Source organism: Panthera pardus, unplaced genomic scaffold (genome assembly GCF_024362965.1).
Source record: "Panthera pardus isolate Hobbes unplaced genomic scaffold, ASM2436296v1 HiC_scaffold_22, whole genome shotgun sequence".
Lineage (NCBI taxonomy): Eukaryota > Metazoa > Chordata > Mammalia > Carnivora > Felidae > Panthera > Panthera pardus.
In genome coordinates, this window is record NW_026526788.1 from 1,038,023 (window position 1) to 1,057,576 (window position 19,554).

At 38.7% G+C, this 19,554-nt stretch overlaps 1 long non-coding RNA gene across 1 annotated transcript in view; it reads left to right on the forward strand.

Moving 5' to 3' along the window:
* The window catches only part of LOC109248953 (uncharacterized), a 48,086-nt gene that overhangs the window by 16,094 nt on the left and 12,438 nt on the right, over positions 1-19,554 (forward strand). The window contains exon 4 of the long non-coding RNA XR_008425015.1: positions 5,440-5,614. This is a non-coding gene — a long non-coding RNA (uncharacterized LOC109248953). The remainder of the gene's footprint in view (positions 1-5,439; positions 5,615-19,554) is intronic.

A 19,554-nucleotide genomic window follows, 5' to 3' on the forward strand; every position in this document is an offset into this window, starting at 1 on the left:
TTTTTGCTTTTAATAGATGACTTTTTACTTCTTTCCATCTATGACAGTTATTTGGACTGAAATAACTTTTTTTTTCTTCTTTCCATCTATGAAAGTTATTTTGACTGATAGAATTTTAGGTTGGTGTTTTTTTCTGTTAACATGTTGAGGACCTGGTTCCACTGTCTTAATTTTTGCTATTGAGAAGTCAGATACCAAACTAAATGTCATTTCTTTATAGGTAATCTATCTTTCCTCTCTAGTTGTGTTTAATTTATTTTTGCCTGTGTCAGGAGTCAGCAAACTAGCCTACACACCAACTCTCACCCAAAAAACTAAAATTGTTACTAACTAACCCTATTCAGGAGAAGGTTGCTTGCTGTTGGTCTGTGGCGTTTTGCAACTTGACTATGATGTATCTTTTAAAATTAAATTAATTCATTAATGTTTTAGAACCAGTGTGAGCAGGAGGGAGGGGCAGAGGGAGAGAATCTTAAAACAGGCTCTACGCTAAGCACAGAGCCTGACACAGGGCTTAATCCCGTAACTCTGAAGTCATGACCTGAGATAAAATCAAGAGTCAGTCTCTATACTGACTGAGCCACCCAGGTACCCCCAAGGTGTCTTTCGATTTATTCTGCTTGGGATTCTTTGAGATTATTGAATATGAAGCTTTTTATCCTAGGAGTTTTAGAGAATTTTAATCTACTCTCACTTTAAATACTATCTCTGACTCTGTTTCTTTATTTCTTCTTTTGAAATCCCAACTAGACATTTGTTAGACTTTACTATCTTTTCTTTTGATCTTTCAGATTTTCTTGTTCTTGTTCTTCACACCTCATTCTGTGTAATTCCTTCAGATTTATTTTTCATTCTATAAATCTCTCTTCATATGTCTCATCTGCAGTTAAACCCAACGTAATCCTTTACATTTCAATTCTTGTATTTTTTAATTTTCCAAACCTCTGTCCTATAAAATTTTTATTCTTTAAATATTTTACATATGTGCTTTTATATGTTTAATAATTCCAATTTTAGAATTCTTGGTGGGTCTGATTCTGTTGTTTTGTTGTTTTTTTTCTGGCTCTAACTCATGGAGACTTGTTTCCTTGGTATTAAATGACATTTTTATTTGTGAGCTCTTGATTGTTGAGATTGTACCTGTGGAAATTCTTTGGGTCCTCCACTGAAAGTTGTTTTCTCCAGGAAAGGTTTGTATATGTCAGTTGCCTGGGGCACTATTAGCTCAGAACCTGTTTTTTTAAAGATATAATTGACATATAACATTATATTATTTGTTATTACATTATCACTACTTGACATTAACATTACATTACTTGATTTAAGTATACAACATAATAATTTGATATTTGTATATATTGCAAAATGATCACAATAGTACGTCTAATTTAGCTAACATCTATCACCACACAACAGTTATAAATTCTTTTTCTTATAAGAACTTTTAAGATCTATTCTCTTAGCAACTTTCAAATATACCATACAGTATTATCATTATCATTTTCATTGGCTTCCATGTACTTTTCGATTTCTTCCTTAATTTCTTGGTTAACCCATTCATTCATTCTTGGTTAACATTCATTTAGTAGGATGTTCTTTAATTTCCAAATATTCATGGTTTTTCCCATTTTTTTCTTGAGATTGATTTTGAGTTTCAAAGCACTGTGGTCTGAAAATATGTATGGTATGATCTCGATCTTTTTGCACTTGTTGAGGGCTAATTTGTGTTCCACTATGGATCTATTCTGGAGAATGTTTCATGTGTCCTCAAGAAGAATGTGCGTTCTGCTACTTTAGGATGAAATGTTCTGAATATATCTGTTAAATCCATCCGGTCCAGTGTGTCATTCAAAGCCACTGTTTCCTTGTTGATTTTCTGCTTATATGATCTGTCCATTGCTGTAAGTGGGGTGTTGAAGTCCTTACTATTATGGTATTATTATCAATGAGTTTCTGTTATGTTCGTGATGAATGGACTTATATATTTGGGTGTTTTATGTTGGGGGCATAAATATTTATAACTTAGCTCTTCTTGGTGGATAGACCCCATAATTATGATATATATAATGCCCTTCTTCATCTCTTGTTACAGTCTTTATTTTAAAATCTAGTTTGTCTGATATAAGTATAGCTACTCCAGCTTTCTTTTGGTGCCCATTAGCATGATAGATGGTTCTCCATCCCCTTACTTTCAATCTGAAGATGTCTTTAGGTCTAAAATGGGTCTCTTGTAAACAACATATAGATGGATCTTGTTTTCTTATCCATTCTGATACCCTATGTCTTTTGATTGGAACATGAGTTCTGTGAGTACTGACAGATATGAATTTATTACCATTGTGTTGCCTATAGAGTTTGGAGTTCCTGGTGGTGTCCTCTGGTCCTTTCTAGTCTTTGTTGCTTTTGGTCTTTTTTGTTTTGTTTCATCTTTTCTACCCTCAGAGAGTCCCCATTAAGATTTCTTGCAGGGCTGGTTTAGTGGTCACAAACTCCTTTAGTTTTTGTTTGGGAAACTCTTTATCTTTCCTTATATTTTGAATGACAGCCTTGCTGGATAAAGAATTCTTGCTTGCATATTTTTACTATTCAGCACGTTGAATATATTCTGCCACTCTTTTCTGGTCTGCCAAGTTTCTGTGGATAGTTCTGCAGCAAACCTGATCTGTCTTCTCTTATAGGTTAAGGACTTTTGTTCCCTTGCCGCTTTCACAATTCTTTCCTTGTCTGTGTATTTTGTGAATTTGACTATGATATGCCTTGTTGGTAGTCTTTTTTGTTGTTGTTGAATCTAATGGGAGTTCTCTGTGCTTTTTGGATTTTGATGTCTATGTCTTTCCCCAGATTAGGAAAGTTTTCTGCTGTAATTTGCACACATAAACCTTCTACTCCTTTTTCTCTCTCTTCATCTTCTGGGACTCCTATGATTGAGATGTTATTCCTTTTAAATAAGTCACTGAGTTCTCTAATTCTCGTATCATGTTCTTTTGCCTTAGTTTCCTTCTTTTTTTCTGCTTCATTATTCTCCATAATTTTGTCTTCTATATTGCTGATTTACTGCTTTGCTTTGTCCATCCTTGCCTCCGTGGCATCCATTTGAGATTGCATGTCGGTTATAGCATTTTTAATTTTGTCATGACTGGATTTTGCTTCTTTTATCTCTGCAGAAAGGGATTCTATGCTTTTCTCCAACCCCTGCTAGTATTCTAACTATTGTGATTCATTTTTCCGAAAAAGACATGCAGATGGCAAACAGATACAAGATGCTCAACATCACTAATCATCAGGGAAATGCAAATGAAAAAGCACAATGAGATATCACTTTACACTTGTCAGAATGGCTGGAATCAAAAAGACAAGAAATAGGGGTGCCTCGGTGGCTCAGTCAGTCAAGTGTCTGACTCCTGATTTTCGTTCAGGTCATAATCCCAGGGTCATGGGATTGAGCCCATCGTTGGGCTCTGAGCTGAGAGTGGAACCTCCCCCCTCTTGCTCTCTCTAAAATTAAAAAAAAAATTTTTTTAAGACAAGAAATAACAAATGTTGGCAAGGATATTGAAAACAGGAATCTTCATGTGCTTCTGGTAGGAATGTAAATTGGTGCAGCCACTCTGGAAAACGGTGTGGAGGTTCCTCAAAAAGTTAAAAATAGAAATACCATATGATTGAGTAATTCCACTACTGGGGTATTTACTCAAAGAAAACAAAAACATTAATTCAAAAAGATGTATGCATTCTTTATTTTATTTATTTGAATCCTCTTTTTTTTTTCTTGGTGAGTCAAGCTAAAAGTTTGTCAATTTTGTTTATCTTTTAAAAAACCAGCTTTTCACTGGGTATTGTATGTAAGCAATGAATCATAGGAGTCTACCTCCAAAACCAAGAGCACACTGTATACACTGTATGTTAGCTAACTTGACAATAAATTTAAAAAATAAAAAAAAAAATAAAAAAAATATTGGGTTTGAATATAAAATAAAATAATTTGAAATAAAAAAAAAAAACAACCCAGCTCTTAGCTTCATTGATCTTTTCTGTTGTCTTTTTAAGTCTTTTATTTATTACTACTCTGATATTTTAGTAGTTTCTTGAGGTCTAAAGTTAGGTTCTTCATTTGAGATTGTTCTTGGTGTAGGCATTTATTACTATGAACTTTCCTCTTAAAACTGCTCTTGCTGCATCCATCCCATAAGTTTTATTTTTTTAAATTTTGAAGTATAGTTGATACACAATGTTACATTAGTTTCAGGTGTACAACATAGTGATTCAAAAACTCTGTATGTTATGCTATGTTCACAAGTGTAGCTACTGTCTGTTACCATATAATGCTATTAAAATACAATTGATTATATTCCCGATGCTGTGCCTTTCATTCTCATGGCTTATTCATTCCATAACTGAAATCCTCTATCTCCTACTCCCTTTTATCCATTTTTCCCATTCCCCTCCCCTCTGGTAACCATCAGTTTATTTCTCTTTATTTATGGGTCTGCTTCTGTTTTTTGTTTATTTATTTTCTTATTTTGGTTTTGTAGATTCCACATATAAGTAAAATCACATAGTATTTATCTTTTTCTGACTTACTTAGCATAATATCCCTTAGGTCCATCCATGTTGTTGCAAATGGCAACATCTCACCTTTTCTATGGCTGAGTAATACTCCACTGTGTGTGTGTGTGTGTGTGTGTGTGTGTGTGTGTGTGTATTTTCTTTATCCATTTTCCACCACATTTTCTTTACGCATTCATCTGTTGATGCATACTTGGGTTGCTTTCATATCTTGGCTATTGTAAATACTGCTGCAATAAACATAGGGTGCATATATCTTTTTGAATTAATGTTTTTGTTTTCTTTGGGTAAATACCCCAGTAGTGGAATTGCTGAATCATATGGTATTTCTATTTTTAACTTTTTGAGGAACCTCCACACTGTTTTCCAGAGTGGCTGCACCAATTTACATTCCTACTGGAACTACATGAAGATTCCTGTTTTCAATATCCTTGCCAACATTTGTTATTTCTTGTCTTAAAAATTTTTTTTTTTTAATTTTAGAGAGAGCAAGAGGGGGGAGGTTCCACTCTCAGCTCAGAGCCCAACGATGGGCTCAATCCCATGACCCTGGGATTATGACCTGAACGAAAATCAGGAGTCAGACACTTGACTGACTGAGCCACCGAGGCACCCCTATTTCTTGTCTTTTTGATTCCAGCCATTCTGACAAGTGCAAAGTGATATCTCATTGTGCTTTTTCATTTGCATTTCCCTGATGATTAGTGATGTTGAGCATCTTGTATCTGTTTGCCATCTGCATGTCTTCTTTGGAAAAATGTTCAGATGATGTGCTCATTTTTATTCAGATTATTTGTGTTTTTTGGTGTTGAGTTGTGTAAGTTTTTTTTGTTAATTTTTTTTTTTTAACATTTATTCACCTTTGAGAGACAGAGAGTAAGCAGGGGAGGGACAGAGAGACAGGGAGACACAGAATCCGAAGCAGGCTCCAGGCTCTGAGATGTCAACACAGAGCCCGACGCGGGGCTTGAACCCAGAAATCGTGAGACCATGACCTGAGCGAAGTTGGACACTTAATTGATGGAGCCAACCAGGCGCCCCGAGTTGTGTAAGTTTTTTATATGGCTATTAACCGCTTATTGGCTATACCATTTGCAAGTTCCTTTATCCATTCAGTGGGTTGCCTTTTTGTTTTGTTGATAGTTCCTTCACTGTGTAAAATCTTTTTATTTTGGTGTCATCCCAACAGTTTAATTATGCTTTTGTTTCTCTTGTCTTAGGAGACATATCTAGAAAAATGTTGCCATAGCTGATGTCAAAGAAATTACTATCTTTGTTTTCTTCTAGGAGTTTTATGGTTTCAGGTCTCACTTGCTGGTTGTTTAATCTATTTTATTTTATTTTATTTTATTTTATTTTATTTTATTTTATTTTACTTATCTCTCTATGTATTTATTTTTGAGAGACAGAGAGCGGGCAAGCATGTGCGCGCACACACATGAGCTAACAAGGGAGGGGCAGAGGGAGAGAGAGAATTTCAGGCAGGCTTCACACCCCGCATGGAGCCCAATGCGGAGCTTGATCTCACGAAACCTGAGCTGAAATCAAGAGTTGGACACTTAACCGACTGGGCCACCCAGGCACCCCAGAGGTGTTTAATCCATTTCATTTTTGTGTGTGGTGTAAGAAAGTGGTCTAGTTTCATGTTTTTGCATGTAGCTGTCCAATTTTCTTAGCACCATTTATTGAAGAGACTCTCTTTTCTCCATTGTATATTCTTGCCTCCTTTGTTATAGATTAATTGACCATATATGTATGGGCCTATTTCTAAGCTCTCTATTCTGTTCCATTGATCTCTAGGTCTGTTTTTGTGGTTATATTTACTATGGTAAATAGTGGTTATAATTACTATAGTAATTTCATGACTTTAGCTTTGTAGTATATTTTGAAATCTGGAGTATGATACCACCATTTGTTCTTTCCTAATATTGCTTTGCTATTTGGGCCTTTTGTTCTTCCATATAAATTTTAGGATTATTCGTTCTAGTTCTGTGAAAAATGCTATTGGTATTTTGATTGGGATTTGTATTGACTCTGTAGACTGCTTTGAGTAATATGGACATTTTAACAATATTGGTTTTTCCAATCCATGAGCATGGAATACCTTTCCATTTGTGTTGTCTTCAATTTCTTTTATCTGTGTTTTACAGTTTTCGGAGTACAGGCCTTTCACCTTCTTAGTTAAGTTTACTTCTAGGTATCTTACTCTTTTTGGTGCAATTATCAATCAAATTGTTTTCTGAATTTCTCTTTCTGCTACTTCATTATTAGTCTATAGAAAAGCAAATGATTTCTGTATGTTAATGTTGTATCCTGAAATTTCACTGAATTCATTTATCAGTTCTAATAGTTTTTTTGGTGGGAGTCTTTAGGGTTTTCTATATATAGTATCATGTCATCTGCAAATTGTGAAAGTTGAACTTGTTTACCAGTTTGGATGTCTTTTCTTTCTTTCTTTCCCTTTGCATGTATGTGTGTGTTTGATTCTGTAGCTAAGACTTCCAGTTCTATGTTGAATAAAAGTGATGAGAGCGGACATTCTTGTCTTGTTCCTGATCTTACAGGAAAAGCTTTCAGCTTCTTACCATTGACTATGATGTTAGCTGTGAGTTTTTTTTTTTTTATATGTGGCCTTTATTGGGTTGAGGCATATACTCTCAACTCACTTTATTGAAAGTTTTGATCATGAATGAATCTTGAATTTTGTCAAATGCTTTTTTCTGCATCTACTGAGATAAAATTATTTTTTATCCTTTGTTTTGTTAATGTGATGTTATTACATTGATTGATTTGCGATTATTGAATCATCTTTGCATCCAGAATCAGTCCCACTTGATCAGATGAATGGTCCTTTTAATGTATTGTTGAAGGTGGTTTACTGATATTTTGTTGACGATATTTGCATCTGTGTTCATTGGGGATATTGGTCTATAGCTTTCTTCTTCTTTTTAATCTGTGTGTGTGTGTGTGTGTGTGTGTGTGTGTGTGTGTGTGTGGTGTCTTTGGTTTTGGTATCAGGGTAATTCTGGCCTCATGGAATGTATTTGGAAGCTTTCCTTCCCCTTCTATTTTTTGAAATAGTTTGAGGATAATGGATACTAATTTTCTTTAAATGTTTGGTAGACTTCACCTGTGAGTCTATCTGGTCCTGGACTTGCATCCAATAAGTTTTAGTTGTGTTTCCATTTTCATTGGTCTCAAGGTATTTTTTCTTATCTCTCTTTTGAATTTTTCTTTGGCTCATTGTTTGTTCAGTAGCATGTTGTCTAATCTCTACATATCTGCACAGTTTCCAATTTTTTCGTCTTGTAGTTGATTTCTAGTTTCACACCATTGAGATTAGAAAAGAGACTTGATATGATTTAAATCTTCTTAAATTTATTAAGACTCGTTTTGTCCTGGAGAATGCTCCATGTGTGCTTGAGAAAAATGTGTGTTCTGTTGATTTTGGATGGTATGTTATGTATGTGTCTGTTAAGTCATATGTTAAGTGAAGTATTTTAAGGCCCATGTTTTTTGTTGATTTTCTGTCAGATTTACCCATTGTTGAAAGTGGAGTATTAAGTTCCCTACTATTATTGTATTACTATTTCTTTCTTTGCCTAGGTCTGTTAATATTTGCTTTGTATATTCGTTGTATAAATACTTAGAAGTGTTATACCCTCTTGTTGGATTGACCCCAGGACCTGGTTTTTAAAAATGTTTAGTTTGAGGTTTTTCAAACTGTACAGGTAGTATGGATTGGAGCTGCATCTATGTGAGAAGTATTATGAAGGTATAAATCTTAGGGTAGTTCTTCCCCCTTGTTCATCAACAGCCAATGTGAGTTAGCAGTTTTCTTTATAGTCTGCTATGAATGAGGACAGATTTACTTCTGATTCACCCTTGCATTGAGACTATAGCCCTTTGGGATCCTAGCATAATGGGGACGTCTCCTAATAAATTTACCACCTGGGCAGGCCCTGGTCTTTTTCTCTTGTGTTTTGTGGTCCTTTCAGAGCATAAAAACTGACACTAAAATTCACTGGTCTAGCAAATGCTTTCAAGGTGAAAGTTGGCCCTAATTCCTCACCTACCCCTTCAGTTGTCACTTTCTTGAGGTGTCACTTAATTTCCCTCTAGATTTATTGTGTTTAAAAGTTGTCTTATGCATTATCCAGCCCTGAAGATATTTTACAATGTAACATGAAAGCAAGATTACTTGGAAGTCAAGGTAGATAGTCTGCTATATTTTTTAAAACTAAAGATTTCTCTGTCTAGACATTTGTGGATTAAGATATTGTTTCCCAAGATGTGGTTCTCTGCTATCCTCATCAGGACTGGTTAAAGTACAGGGTTGTAAGTCTCCATCAGACCTATTGAAAAAAAGGTTTTGGGGGGGTAGAGTCCACAAATCTTCTCTTTTAACAAGTGACCTTGATGATTTTGATGTGCACTCTTCTTATACAGGAATCACTCCACTGAGTCTTCTGTAAAAATGGAACAAATCTCACATAACTTCATTGGATATTATGAAGATTAACTAATTAAAGATTATAAAGGTGTTTCAAGAATGCTAAAAAGTACTATTTTAGGAGGGCAGCACAAAAAGCCATTAAACTACATTGGAAATCTATTAAAGCCCTTAAGTGGACTTGATTGAAGGCATTGGTCAATAAATTACAAGGTAACAGAAGCTCAGCTTTAATTTATGCAGTAATGCATTCCCCAGTGGAGTGTTGAACTTAAATCAATCCATCATTTCTTGCCCAGTGACATAGCAAATGTTTGCAATATTTGAGGAGAGAAAAAAGCAGTAACTTTTGTTCAGGTATTTATGGGTAGAAAAAAATAATCCTCTTCAAATGAGGGAAAATTATTTCATTTGTATTAATAAAAATAAAATATTTATTATAATTTAAATTAATTTTAAATTAAGTTTTTTCTTCTATTGGTGTCTAATTACATTTTGCATACCCCCCCTTCTTTCATATATTTTTCCAACATATATATCAGACTAAGGTTCTAAATTAAAGTTGGTAGGCTGATGACCATTTCCAGGTATTTCCTGTCTGTCTAGGTAAATGATTCTGCCTAACATTTGCACAAGTTCTGGGAGGCTGTTAGCATTCTTTTGTGCCCCAATCTCTCTAAATAATAGTTAGCCAATCTTGTGTAGAAAGATGAGGACAGGGTACTCTCTAGTTTTTAAGGGGAAGTCAAGATCCTCACTTCTAACCCAGCTTTCTCCTCCCTGTAATGAAAAGTATTGATATGGATCAAGGACCAGCAACTGAGTAAATTTCTGGGGGTAGAGAGACTTTTCCAGGAGAAACAAAAAGGGTAAAAGCTTTTGTTCCTTCAAAGGGAGGTACTCTTGGGAATATCTCCCTTTTGATGCTCCAGATCCCCTTTTTGCTTTGGACCACTCTTTTCTCTTCCCTCTCATAACACATGGGTGATAAGGTATGCTTAGAATGTCTTCCAACCAGGGAAGAAGTAGCTCTAATCCTCTATTTCTTTGTTGACTTTTTGCTAGAAGTTATTCTACCCATTGCTGCATGTAGTGTATTAAAGTCTTCAACTATTATTGTTGAATTGTTTATTTCTCCTTCCAGTTCTGTCAGTTTTCCTTTATGTATTTTGGGCTTCCTTGTTAGGTACACATAAGTTCATAATTGTTATGTTTTCCTGATGCATTGCTCCTCTTAGGGTTATAAAATGTCCTTCTTTGCTTCTAGTAACAATTTTTGCCTTATACTATTTCATCTGTATAGCCATTCTGGTGCTCTTTTGGGTACTAGTTGTATGGTATATCTTTTTCCATCTATTTAGTTTCAACCTTTCAATGTATTGTGTCTTACATCTAAAGTGTATCTTTTGCACACAGCATATATAGTTGGACCATAGTTTTGGCTTCTTGTTAAACCATGCTGACAATCATCTCTGTTTTTTGTTTTTTTGTTTTTTTTTTCAACGTTTTTTATTTATTTTTGGGACAGAGAGAGACAGAGCATGAACGGGGGAGGGGCAGAGAGAGAGGGAGACACAGAATCGGAAACAGGCTCCAGGCTCCGAGCCATCAGCCCAGAGCCTGACGCGGGGCTTGAACTCACGGACCGCGAGATCGTGACCTGGCTGAAGTCGGACGCTTAACCGACTGCGCCACCCAGGCGCCCCAATCATCTCTGTTTTTGATTGAAGTGCTTAGTCCATTTGCTTTTAATATAATTACCGATGAGGTAGAATTGACGTCTCCTATTTTGTTATTTGTTTTGGTATGTCTTATGTATTTTTTGTTTTTATATTTTTTGGTATGTTTTATGTATTTTTGTTTTTATATTCCTTCATTACTGCCTTCTTTTTAGGTATTTTCTAATATGGTATTTCTGTTTCCTTCTGTTGTTTCTTTCTATTTTTTAGTTATTTTTTTGTGGTGTCCTGGGGATTACAATTAACATCTTAATTTGAAACAATATGGTTCAGATGAAAATTTGCTCAATTTCAATAATATACAAAAACTTTGTTCCAGTATAGGTCTGTGTCCCCCATTCCTTTGTACTCTTATTGTAATACAAATTACGTCCTTATTCATTGTTAGCCCATCAATACAGTTTTATTATTGGTGCTTTGTGCTGCCGACTTTTAAATCAGATAGGAGAAGAAAACAGTTACAAACAAAATACATTCATATTATCATATATACCTGTGTAGTTCTTATTATTAGTGCTCTTTATTTTTTCATGTGAATTTAAGTTATTGTCTAGTGTCTTTCATTTTATCCTGAAGAATTGCCTTTAGAGTTTTTTATAGGGCCAGTCTGCTAGTGATGAATTCTCCCAGTTTTTGTTTTTCTGGAAATAGCTGAATTTCTTCTTTGTTTTTCAAAGGGTAGTTTTTCTGGATGTGAAATTCTTGATTGTCTTTTTTATTTCAGCACTTTGAATACGTCATCCTACTATCTCCTGGCTTCCATGTTTCCTGGTGAGAATTCAGATGTTAATCTTATTGGAGATCCCTTGTATGTGATGAGTTGCTTGCTTCTCTTGCTGCTTTTAAGATTCTCTCTTTATCTTGTCTTTTCACAGTTTGACTGTAGTGTGTCTCAGTGTGAAACTCTTGATATTTCTTACTTGGAGTTCGAGATTTTAGATATGCCAATTAGTTGTTTTAATCAAATTTGAGTATTTAGCCATTATTTCTTCCAATATTCTTTCTCTTCTTTTTCTCTCTTCTCTCTCATGTGTATGTTAGTATGCTTGGTGATGTCTAACAGGCTGTATTCATTTTTCTTCATTCTTTTATCTTTCTCATCCACAGACTAGATGATCTCGATTGGCCTGACTTCAAGTTCGCTGATTCTTTATTCGGCCAGGTCAAATCTTCTGTTGAACCTCTCTGGTGAATTTTCATTTCAATTTTTGAGAACTTTTCAGTCCTTTAAACAATAATTCTATCTATTTATAAATAATCTCTATTTGGTGAGACATTATTCTCATGATTTTTAAAAATTCTAAGGCATAGTTTCCTTTTGTTCTTTGAACATATTAATAGTATCCCATCTAAGATCTTTTTCTAGTAAGTCCAATATTTAAGCTTTTTCTAGTAAGTCCAAATTATAGATATTGTTTATTTTAACTGTATACAAGCCATACTCTCCTGTTTCTCTACATGTCTTATAATTTTTTTTCTTTGAAACTGGACATTAAATAATATCATGTGGTAACTCTGGAAATAATATTCTTTCTATTTCCCAGGGTTTATTGTTTCTGTTTGTTGTTATTGCTATTTGTTTACTGATTTTTCTAGACCAAATCTGTAAAATCTGTATTCTTTGTTATGTGAAACCATTGAGGTTTGTGTTTGGTTAGCTTAGTGGTCAGCTAATGATTGGACAGAGATTTCTTTAAAAGCTTTGATCTAATATGACTCCCAGCCTTTGCCGTGTGGCTGTGTGTGTGTGTGTGTGTGTGTGTATTGAGGTATGCCATCAATGGTACTATGAAGCAGTTTACAACTCTTCCTTAGTCTTCACTTCTTGCTTGTGCTAAGCCCGAAATTAGCCAGAAGAAAGAAATCAGGGCACTCCCAATATTTCCTGGGCATGCATATAACCTTGCATATGTGTGTGGCCTTCTAGATTCCCAGTATTATATTAGAAAATTTCAGTGCCCCTTACAAATATTTCATTCTCCCGTTTTTCCTTTTAAGTGTTTTGGTCAGCCTACTGTCAGTTCCAACTGGCAATGCTGACTCAGGCAGCTGAGATATTAAACAATTGCTGCTGATGGTTTTTGACGAATACCCTGGGAATAAAGCTGCCTGCACTGAGTGAGCTCTGAGTCAGGTCAAGTAAAGACAAATCCTGAGAATGGGGCTTTTGAGCCATCAGTCTCTTTACATAGTGATAATTCTCTGGGGATAGGGCTTTGACGGTGCTCCAATTCCATTCTGCCCCCTCCAGTGACTGTTAGGCTGCTGTTTTATCACAGCTACTGTATTGTTAGGCTGTTGGTGTTCAAGGACATTATTGTGGATCTCAGAAGATGATAGTGGAATTCGGATAAGTTAAAGTGTTACAAACCTTATTCTTCCTCCTAATATTCAGGTGTTTTTCTTGAATAAATAGTCACTGGATTGTTTCAAGTCTTTAGTTATTTTTCAGAGGTTTAAAACATTGATCCGTGTGGGTTTGTTTGGTTTGTTTTGTTTTGTTGTTGTTATTGTTGCTTTGACACTCTTCTGGTTGTTTTATAAAGGGGCAGGATTTTGGAAGTCCTTAACTTTGCCAGTCCAGAAGTGCTTCCTCTTTTCCCATCATCTTAGAAAGCCATGTGGAAACAAGGACTCTTCCTTGCAGAAAGGAAATGTGGAACCAGTAACTGGCTCTTAATCTAGGGAGGCTACAGGGGTTTTCACAGCCTAGGTCTCTAGTATAGGAAATAAGATAGGGATTTGGGGCAAAAGTGTGCATGGGTCTAAACTCCATTCTCAGAAACGTGTGGGAATCTACTGTGATAATAGATGGAATTCGGGGGTAAGGGGCGTTGGGCTTAGTAATTACAGCTGCCAGGTTGGCCACCCCAAGGATTTCCTCACTCTTCACTCTTCATTCTGTCTTTCAAATTCCTTTTACATGCGAGTGTAAGTCTTGGCTCACTTCCTCAACCATATATCCACTGATCTGTCCATTCTTCCTTCCTCCACCGTCCTTTTTTGCTATGCTGTCCCTTCTTGCGTTCTGATAATTTTAATAGTACTCTCTAATTTTAAAGACTTCCACGTGGGTCCCAATGGTACGATTTAGAAAAAGAATCTGGGTGTGTTTGGTTTCATGGAGAGACATCACACAGGTAAACTCTTATAACTGAAGAACAAGGACAGATATTGTCACCATTCAAAGTCAGTGTATTAGTTATTCCAGCTGATCCTTGAACAATGCAGGGGTTCAAGGCACCAATCCTCTGTGCAGTTGAAAATCCGTATGTAACGTTTGACTCCCCCAAAACGTAACTACTAAGAGCCTACTGTTGACTGGAGAACTTACTGATAACATAAACAGTTGATTAACACTTATTTCGTATGTTACATATATTATATATTATATTCTTATTATAAAGTAAGCTAGAGAAAAGAAAAGGTTATTGAGAAAGTCATAAGGAAGAGAAAATACGTTTACAGTACTGTCCTATAGTCATTGAAAAAACAATCTATGTATAAGTGGACCCATGCAGTTCAAATCCATGTTATTCAAAGGTCAACTGTAGATGATAAAGAGTCATCTTAGTAATTGCAACATTTTTATGGTAAATGCCAACTCTAGGGTGGTAGTTTATATGGAGCATAAAAAAAAAAAAGAAGAGCTCAGAAGCAAAGCATTTGTGTTTAGCACTGTCTAATGGGGGAGAGAAAGGGACTCTGAACTTAGAAGAGATTAAAATTATAGTTACAACAGTAACCTCTAGGGGAGCATTGAGATCGTTCTTCACAGCCTTCCCTAGACTGGATAAAATAACCTACAAAACTCCCTTTGCTCTGATTCTCTGCTTAATCTCCCAATTACTATTCCAGATAACTTGCTCGGTGAGGAAGTGTCAGCTTCCTCTGAATGCTCCAGTCCATACAAATGTGTCTCTCCTTCCTCCCACCTCACTCTCACTCCCTAGCTGTCCATCAGGCGTCTACTTTACAGCTCCGTCTCCCACGGCCTTGGCTGGCGTGACTTAGTTCCCCTCGAGACTGATCTGATATCTGCAGACTCCCTAGAAATCTCCAGCTGAACTAGCCTTCCAACTTGTCTCTTTGTTCTCCATTACAGCTTTGGAGAAACCTCACATCACGACCCCAGGCACAGAGGAAAAAAGGCACCCTTAGAAAGCCGTGCATCTCGGGGCACCTGGGTGGCTTGGTTGGTTAAGCATCTGACTTCGGCTCAGGTCATGATCTCACGGTCTGTGAGTTCGAGCCCCGCGTCGGACTCTGTGCTGACAGCTCAGAGCCTGGAGCCTGTTTCAGATTCTGTGTCTCCCTCTCTCTCTGACCCTCCCTGTTCATGCTCTGTCTCTCTCTGTCTCAAAAATAAATAAACGTTAAAAAAAAAAATTAAAAAAAAAAAAAAAAAAAAGAAAGCCGTGCATCTCTTTTGGCAATAGTGCAAATGAAAGCGACAGCCAGTGTAACCTTGTTTGCAAATAACCAGGTCAATTCAAAAGAGCTGCTGGGGCGGGTAATTACAAGCCTCTAGCATTCATCACCAGGATCTGAGCGGTACACATCCCTACCTGTGAGGGGAGGCCTCTCATTTTACCTACAGTGCTTCAGTTCTTCTCATTTAAAAACACACTGTTTTCCTACCCCTGCCGAATGTGAGCCACGACTCATTTATATTAGTGAGGATTTTCAGTGCCTCTGGGTTTCTTGCTGGTGTCTTTCAAGACCACAGCTCCTCGCATTAGCTAGGCTGTGATATGCTTCCGAGCAAAAGGAGCATCTCCACAGAAACAGATGTTCACGTCCCCGGGCACAGTGTGCCCTCTTCCTGTGATATTCTCCCCAAATTTGCATTTGTGCTGTCAGTTGGGGAATTGCGCAGAATGACAATTGAGGCCACCAGTGAAAGAAGTTATGACAAGAATAAGGGATGGGGGAAAGCAGTCGACGCACCAATTAAGGGCTCCAGAAGGGAACATGGGCTCTCTGGGCGCACAGAAGCTGTTTGAACTCTAGTAGGGGCTAATTGTTTTCTATGCCAGCCCCACGGTAGCTTTCATCTCAGGAGATGGCAGTGAGTGAGTCTTAATTAGCCAAGCTGACCTAATCCCATAGTCAATTACATATAGGACATCACCCAGTTTGTTCTGGTTCTTCTGGAATGGATTAACACACACACACACACACACACACACCCTAACCTGAACATAGAAAGTGGTTAGTCATCCTTTCATTGAAAGCTGTGGGCTGAAGGGTGCCTGTTGTCTGTCACTCTAAAATGTTTGAACCAAGTTTTGCTTTAAGGCAGGGCTGGGTGTGGGTGTGGGTGTGGGTGGGTAGCTGTCTAAGGTCCTTTGCTGAGAGACAGACTGGGAGGTGGAGACAGCACGCGGGGGGTCGAGGGGAGGATAACGGGGGTGGGGGGTGCGTGCCGGGGGAACAGCCCCAGTGAGGGGAGGAAGGGAAACAGAGGAGCAAGCTGGACAGTGACGGAATCCTACCAAGGGCCTCGTACGTCTCACCGGGACTCTGCAGCTGGGGCGGTCCTCTGAATTGTCCTCCGTTGAGACCAGGGGACTGGGCCCTTGGACTCCCACACAACGAGGCTGTCCCCGAGGGGGAAAGTGTAACCTGGGTGCCTTGGCACTGTCTTCAAGAAAGGGCAGTTCTCAAAGAGGACCTCAGGTGGGGCTCGTGGCCAGCCTCCTGCAGCCTGGGTGCTGAGGGGGCACCTGGGGACCCTTGGCCTCCATCACAGGGCGGTTACCTCCTTTACATGAACGAGACAGGATCAGTGTGGGTGTTTATTTACCACCTCACCGACTGCTAGCTTTCTGTGTAGAGCAGAGTTTAGAAAATGGTTCTGGTTAACATAATAAAGCAGAGATTCTAATGGTTATTCTTATTTTTTTTTTTAGCCATCTCACATAATGACCTTTGTGTGTGTGTGTGTGTGTGGGTGGTGGCAACACTTAAGATCTACTCAGGTATACAATCTAACATTGTTAATGCGGTCACCATGCCATACATTAGCTCTCCAGAGCTATTTATCTTCGAAGTGGAAGTCTGTGCCCTTGGCCAGACTCTCCCCTTTTCCCCCAGCCCCTAGTCCCCGGCAAGCCCCAGGCTACTCTCTGCTTCTGTGAATTCAGCTTTTTCTAGATTCCACATATGAGTAGGATCATATAGTATCTGCGTTTCTTGGTCTGATGTATTTCACTTAGCCTAATGCCCTCAAGGTCCGTCCATGTTGTTGCAAGTGGCAGAATTGCATTCTTTTTTTTTTTTTTAATATATATTTTTTTAACGTTTATTTATTTTGGGGACAGAGAGAGACAGAGCATGAACGGGGGAGGGGCAGAGAGAGAGGGAGACACAGAATCGGAAGCAGGATCCAGGCTCCGAGCCCTCAGCCCAGAGCCCGACGCGGGGCTCGAACTCACGGACCGTGAGATTGTGACCTGAGCTGAAGTCGGAGGCTTAACCAACTGAGCCACCCAGGCGCCCCAAGAATTGCATTCTTTATGATGGTTGTGTGTGTGCCTACCTATGTGTATACATATATATGTGTATATACATATACAAAACCATGTTTTTATAAAAAAATCATATATATATAATCATAATATATAATCATATTTTCTTTATCCACTTAGGATGTTTGCAGGTCTTAGCTGTTACGAATAGCGCTGTAGTGCACGGGGGTGTAGCTGTCTCTTCAAGGTGGTCTTTTCGTTTCCTCTGGATAAATACCCAGAAGAGGAATTCCTGGATCATATGGTAGTTCTATTTGTAATTTTTTGAGGCACCTCTGCAGTAGCCGCTCTGGTTTGCATTCCCACCGACAGTGCACAAGGGCCCCCTTTTCTCTGGTCTTTTTGCTGATAGTGATATGACTTCCTTGAAATCCATCTCAAGCTACAAGTGGAGAATGATCACCTGATGGGTTGCTGGGCCCATGTGTGGCCTAGAAAATCAGACTTCATTGAGAAACAAAGCAGTTGAAGTTCCTTCCCAATTTCCCACTCGACCTATACTAAAATGAGGGGTTTTGTTAAGTTCCTGCTGGTTCTGTATGACACAGAGCCCTGCCGTCCTTGTGGGGCAAGGCTATCACCCTTGGAGGACCTCTGAAGTTTGGAAGCAGGAAACCCAGGAGCAGGGGAGAGGTTGCACTGGACAGTGGGTAGAGCCCCGGGATGGCACCCAGTGACTTCCCAGCCTGAGTGATGGCCGGTCGGTGCTAGGCAGCCACAGAGACTACTGAGGTCATGTGTCACCTTCAATCTCCTCCTCGTTTTGTTTTTAATTTTTTTCTTCCTTTTTTTTAAAGTTTATTTATTTGTTTCGAGAGAGAGAGGGAGAGAGAGAATCCCAAACAGGCCCCATGCAGTCACCATGGAGTCCCTTGCGGGGCTTGAACTCATGAACCTTGAGATCATGAGCTGAGCTGAAACCAAGAGTTGGACGCTCAACCAACTGAGCCACCCAGGCACCCCTCCTCACTTTTTTACTAGTCTATTCCTGTCCCCTTCTTTCCTACTTCTTCTGGCGAGTAGGGTTTCTTCCTGAGTGCCAGAAGATACACTGGTGCCCAGGGCACCGTAGTTGCTCGATACACATTTGTAGGTGAATGAATGTTGTTCCCGGAGGCTCACAGGATTGGCCCTGGAAGAGACAGTAGGATCTTATCAGTCTTCCCTGATTATACTCTGTCTGTGACCAACCTGTTACTCCTCAGGCTGAGCTGATGTTTGCATAACTTCCTGCAAAAAAAGCCCTTATACCATGCCAATAACTTACATGCCACTGCCACAGGTTACAACCAGCCTCTCTAAGCGTCAGAACAGTGGCCTGGGAAGAGTGGGTAGGGACGTTGATAGGCACCAAGGAATCCTATGTTCACACAATGGGATGTTTGAAGTATAGGTTTCTATATACAATGGAATACTACTTGACAATGAGAAAGAATGAAATCCGGCCATTTGTAGCAACGTGGATGGAACTGGAGGGTGTTATGCTAAGTGAAATAAGTCAGGCAGAGAAAGACAGATGCCATATGTTTTCACTCATATGTGGATCTTAAGAAACTCAACAGAAGACCATGGGGGAAGGGAAGGAGGAAAAAAAATGTTACAGAGAGAAAGGGAGGCAAACCATAAGAGACTCTCAAATACAGAGAAAACACTGAGGGTTGATGGCGGGGAGGAGGGGGGAGAGGGGAAAGTGGGTGATGGGCATGGAGGAGGGCACTTGTTGGGATGAGCACTGGGTGTTGTATGGAAGCCAATTTGACGATAAATTATATTTTTAAAAAAAGTATAAGTAGGCCTGACTGTTCTCCGGGGATTGCTGAGGGCAAGATAGCCGGGGCCTTCTGGGGGGTTTGTCTCTAGGTTGTAGTCCTTCACCTGGATTAGGCTGTTTCTCCAGGCTTTTCTCATGGCTGCGGGTGGCCTGGGAAGGTGCTCGCAGTGGCCCTGACTTCTGCTTCTTTCTCTGAGAAGCAAGTTATCAGTGAATGCAGAAAAGCTGGGGGAGGGCTGAGCTCCTTCCGGTCAGGTCAGCCGAGGGACTGCAGAAAATGAAGCAGGAGGAAACATAGCCCACGCTGTTTCCTTTCCAGGCTTGCTTCTGAAGGAGGAGACACACATACATATATGCAGACGCACATACGCGCCCACACACACACATACACACAACACACATTTTACATAAAGGTGTTACTGAGGTCAGAAAACACATGTAAGCTTTTGGGAAAGGAACCAAACCAAAAACCCAGAGGCCAAGGGCAGACAG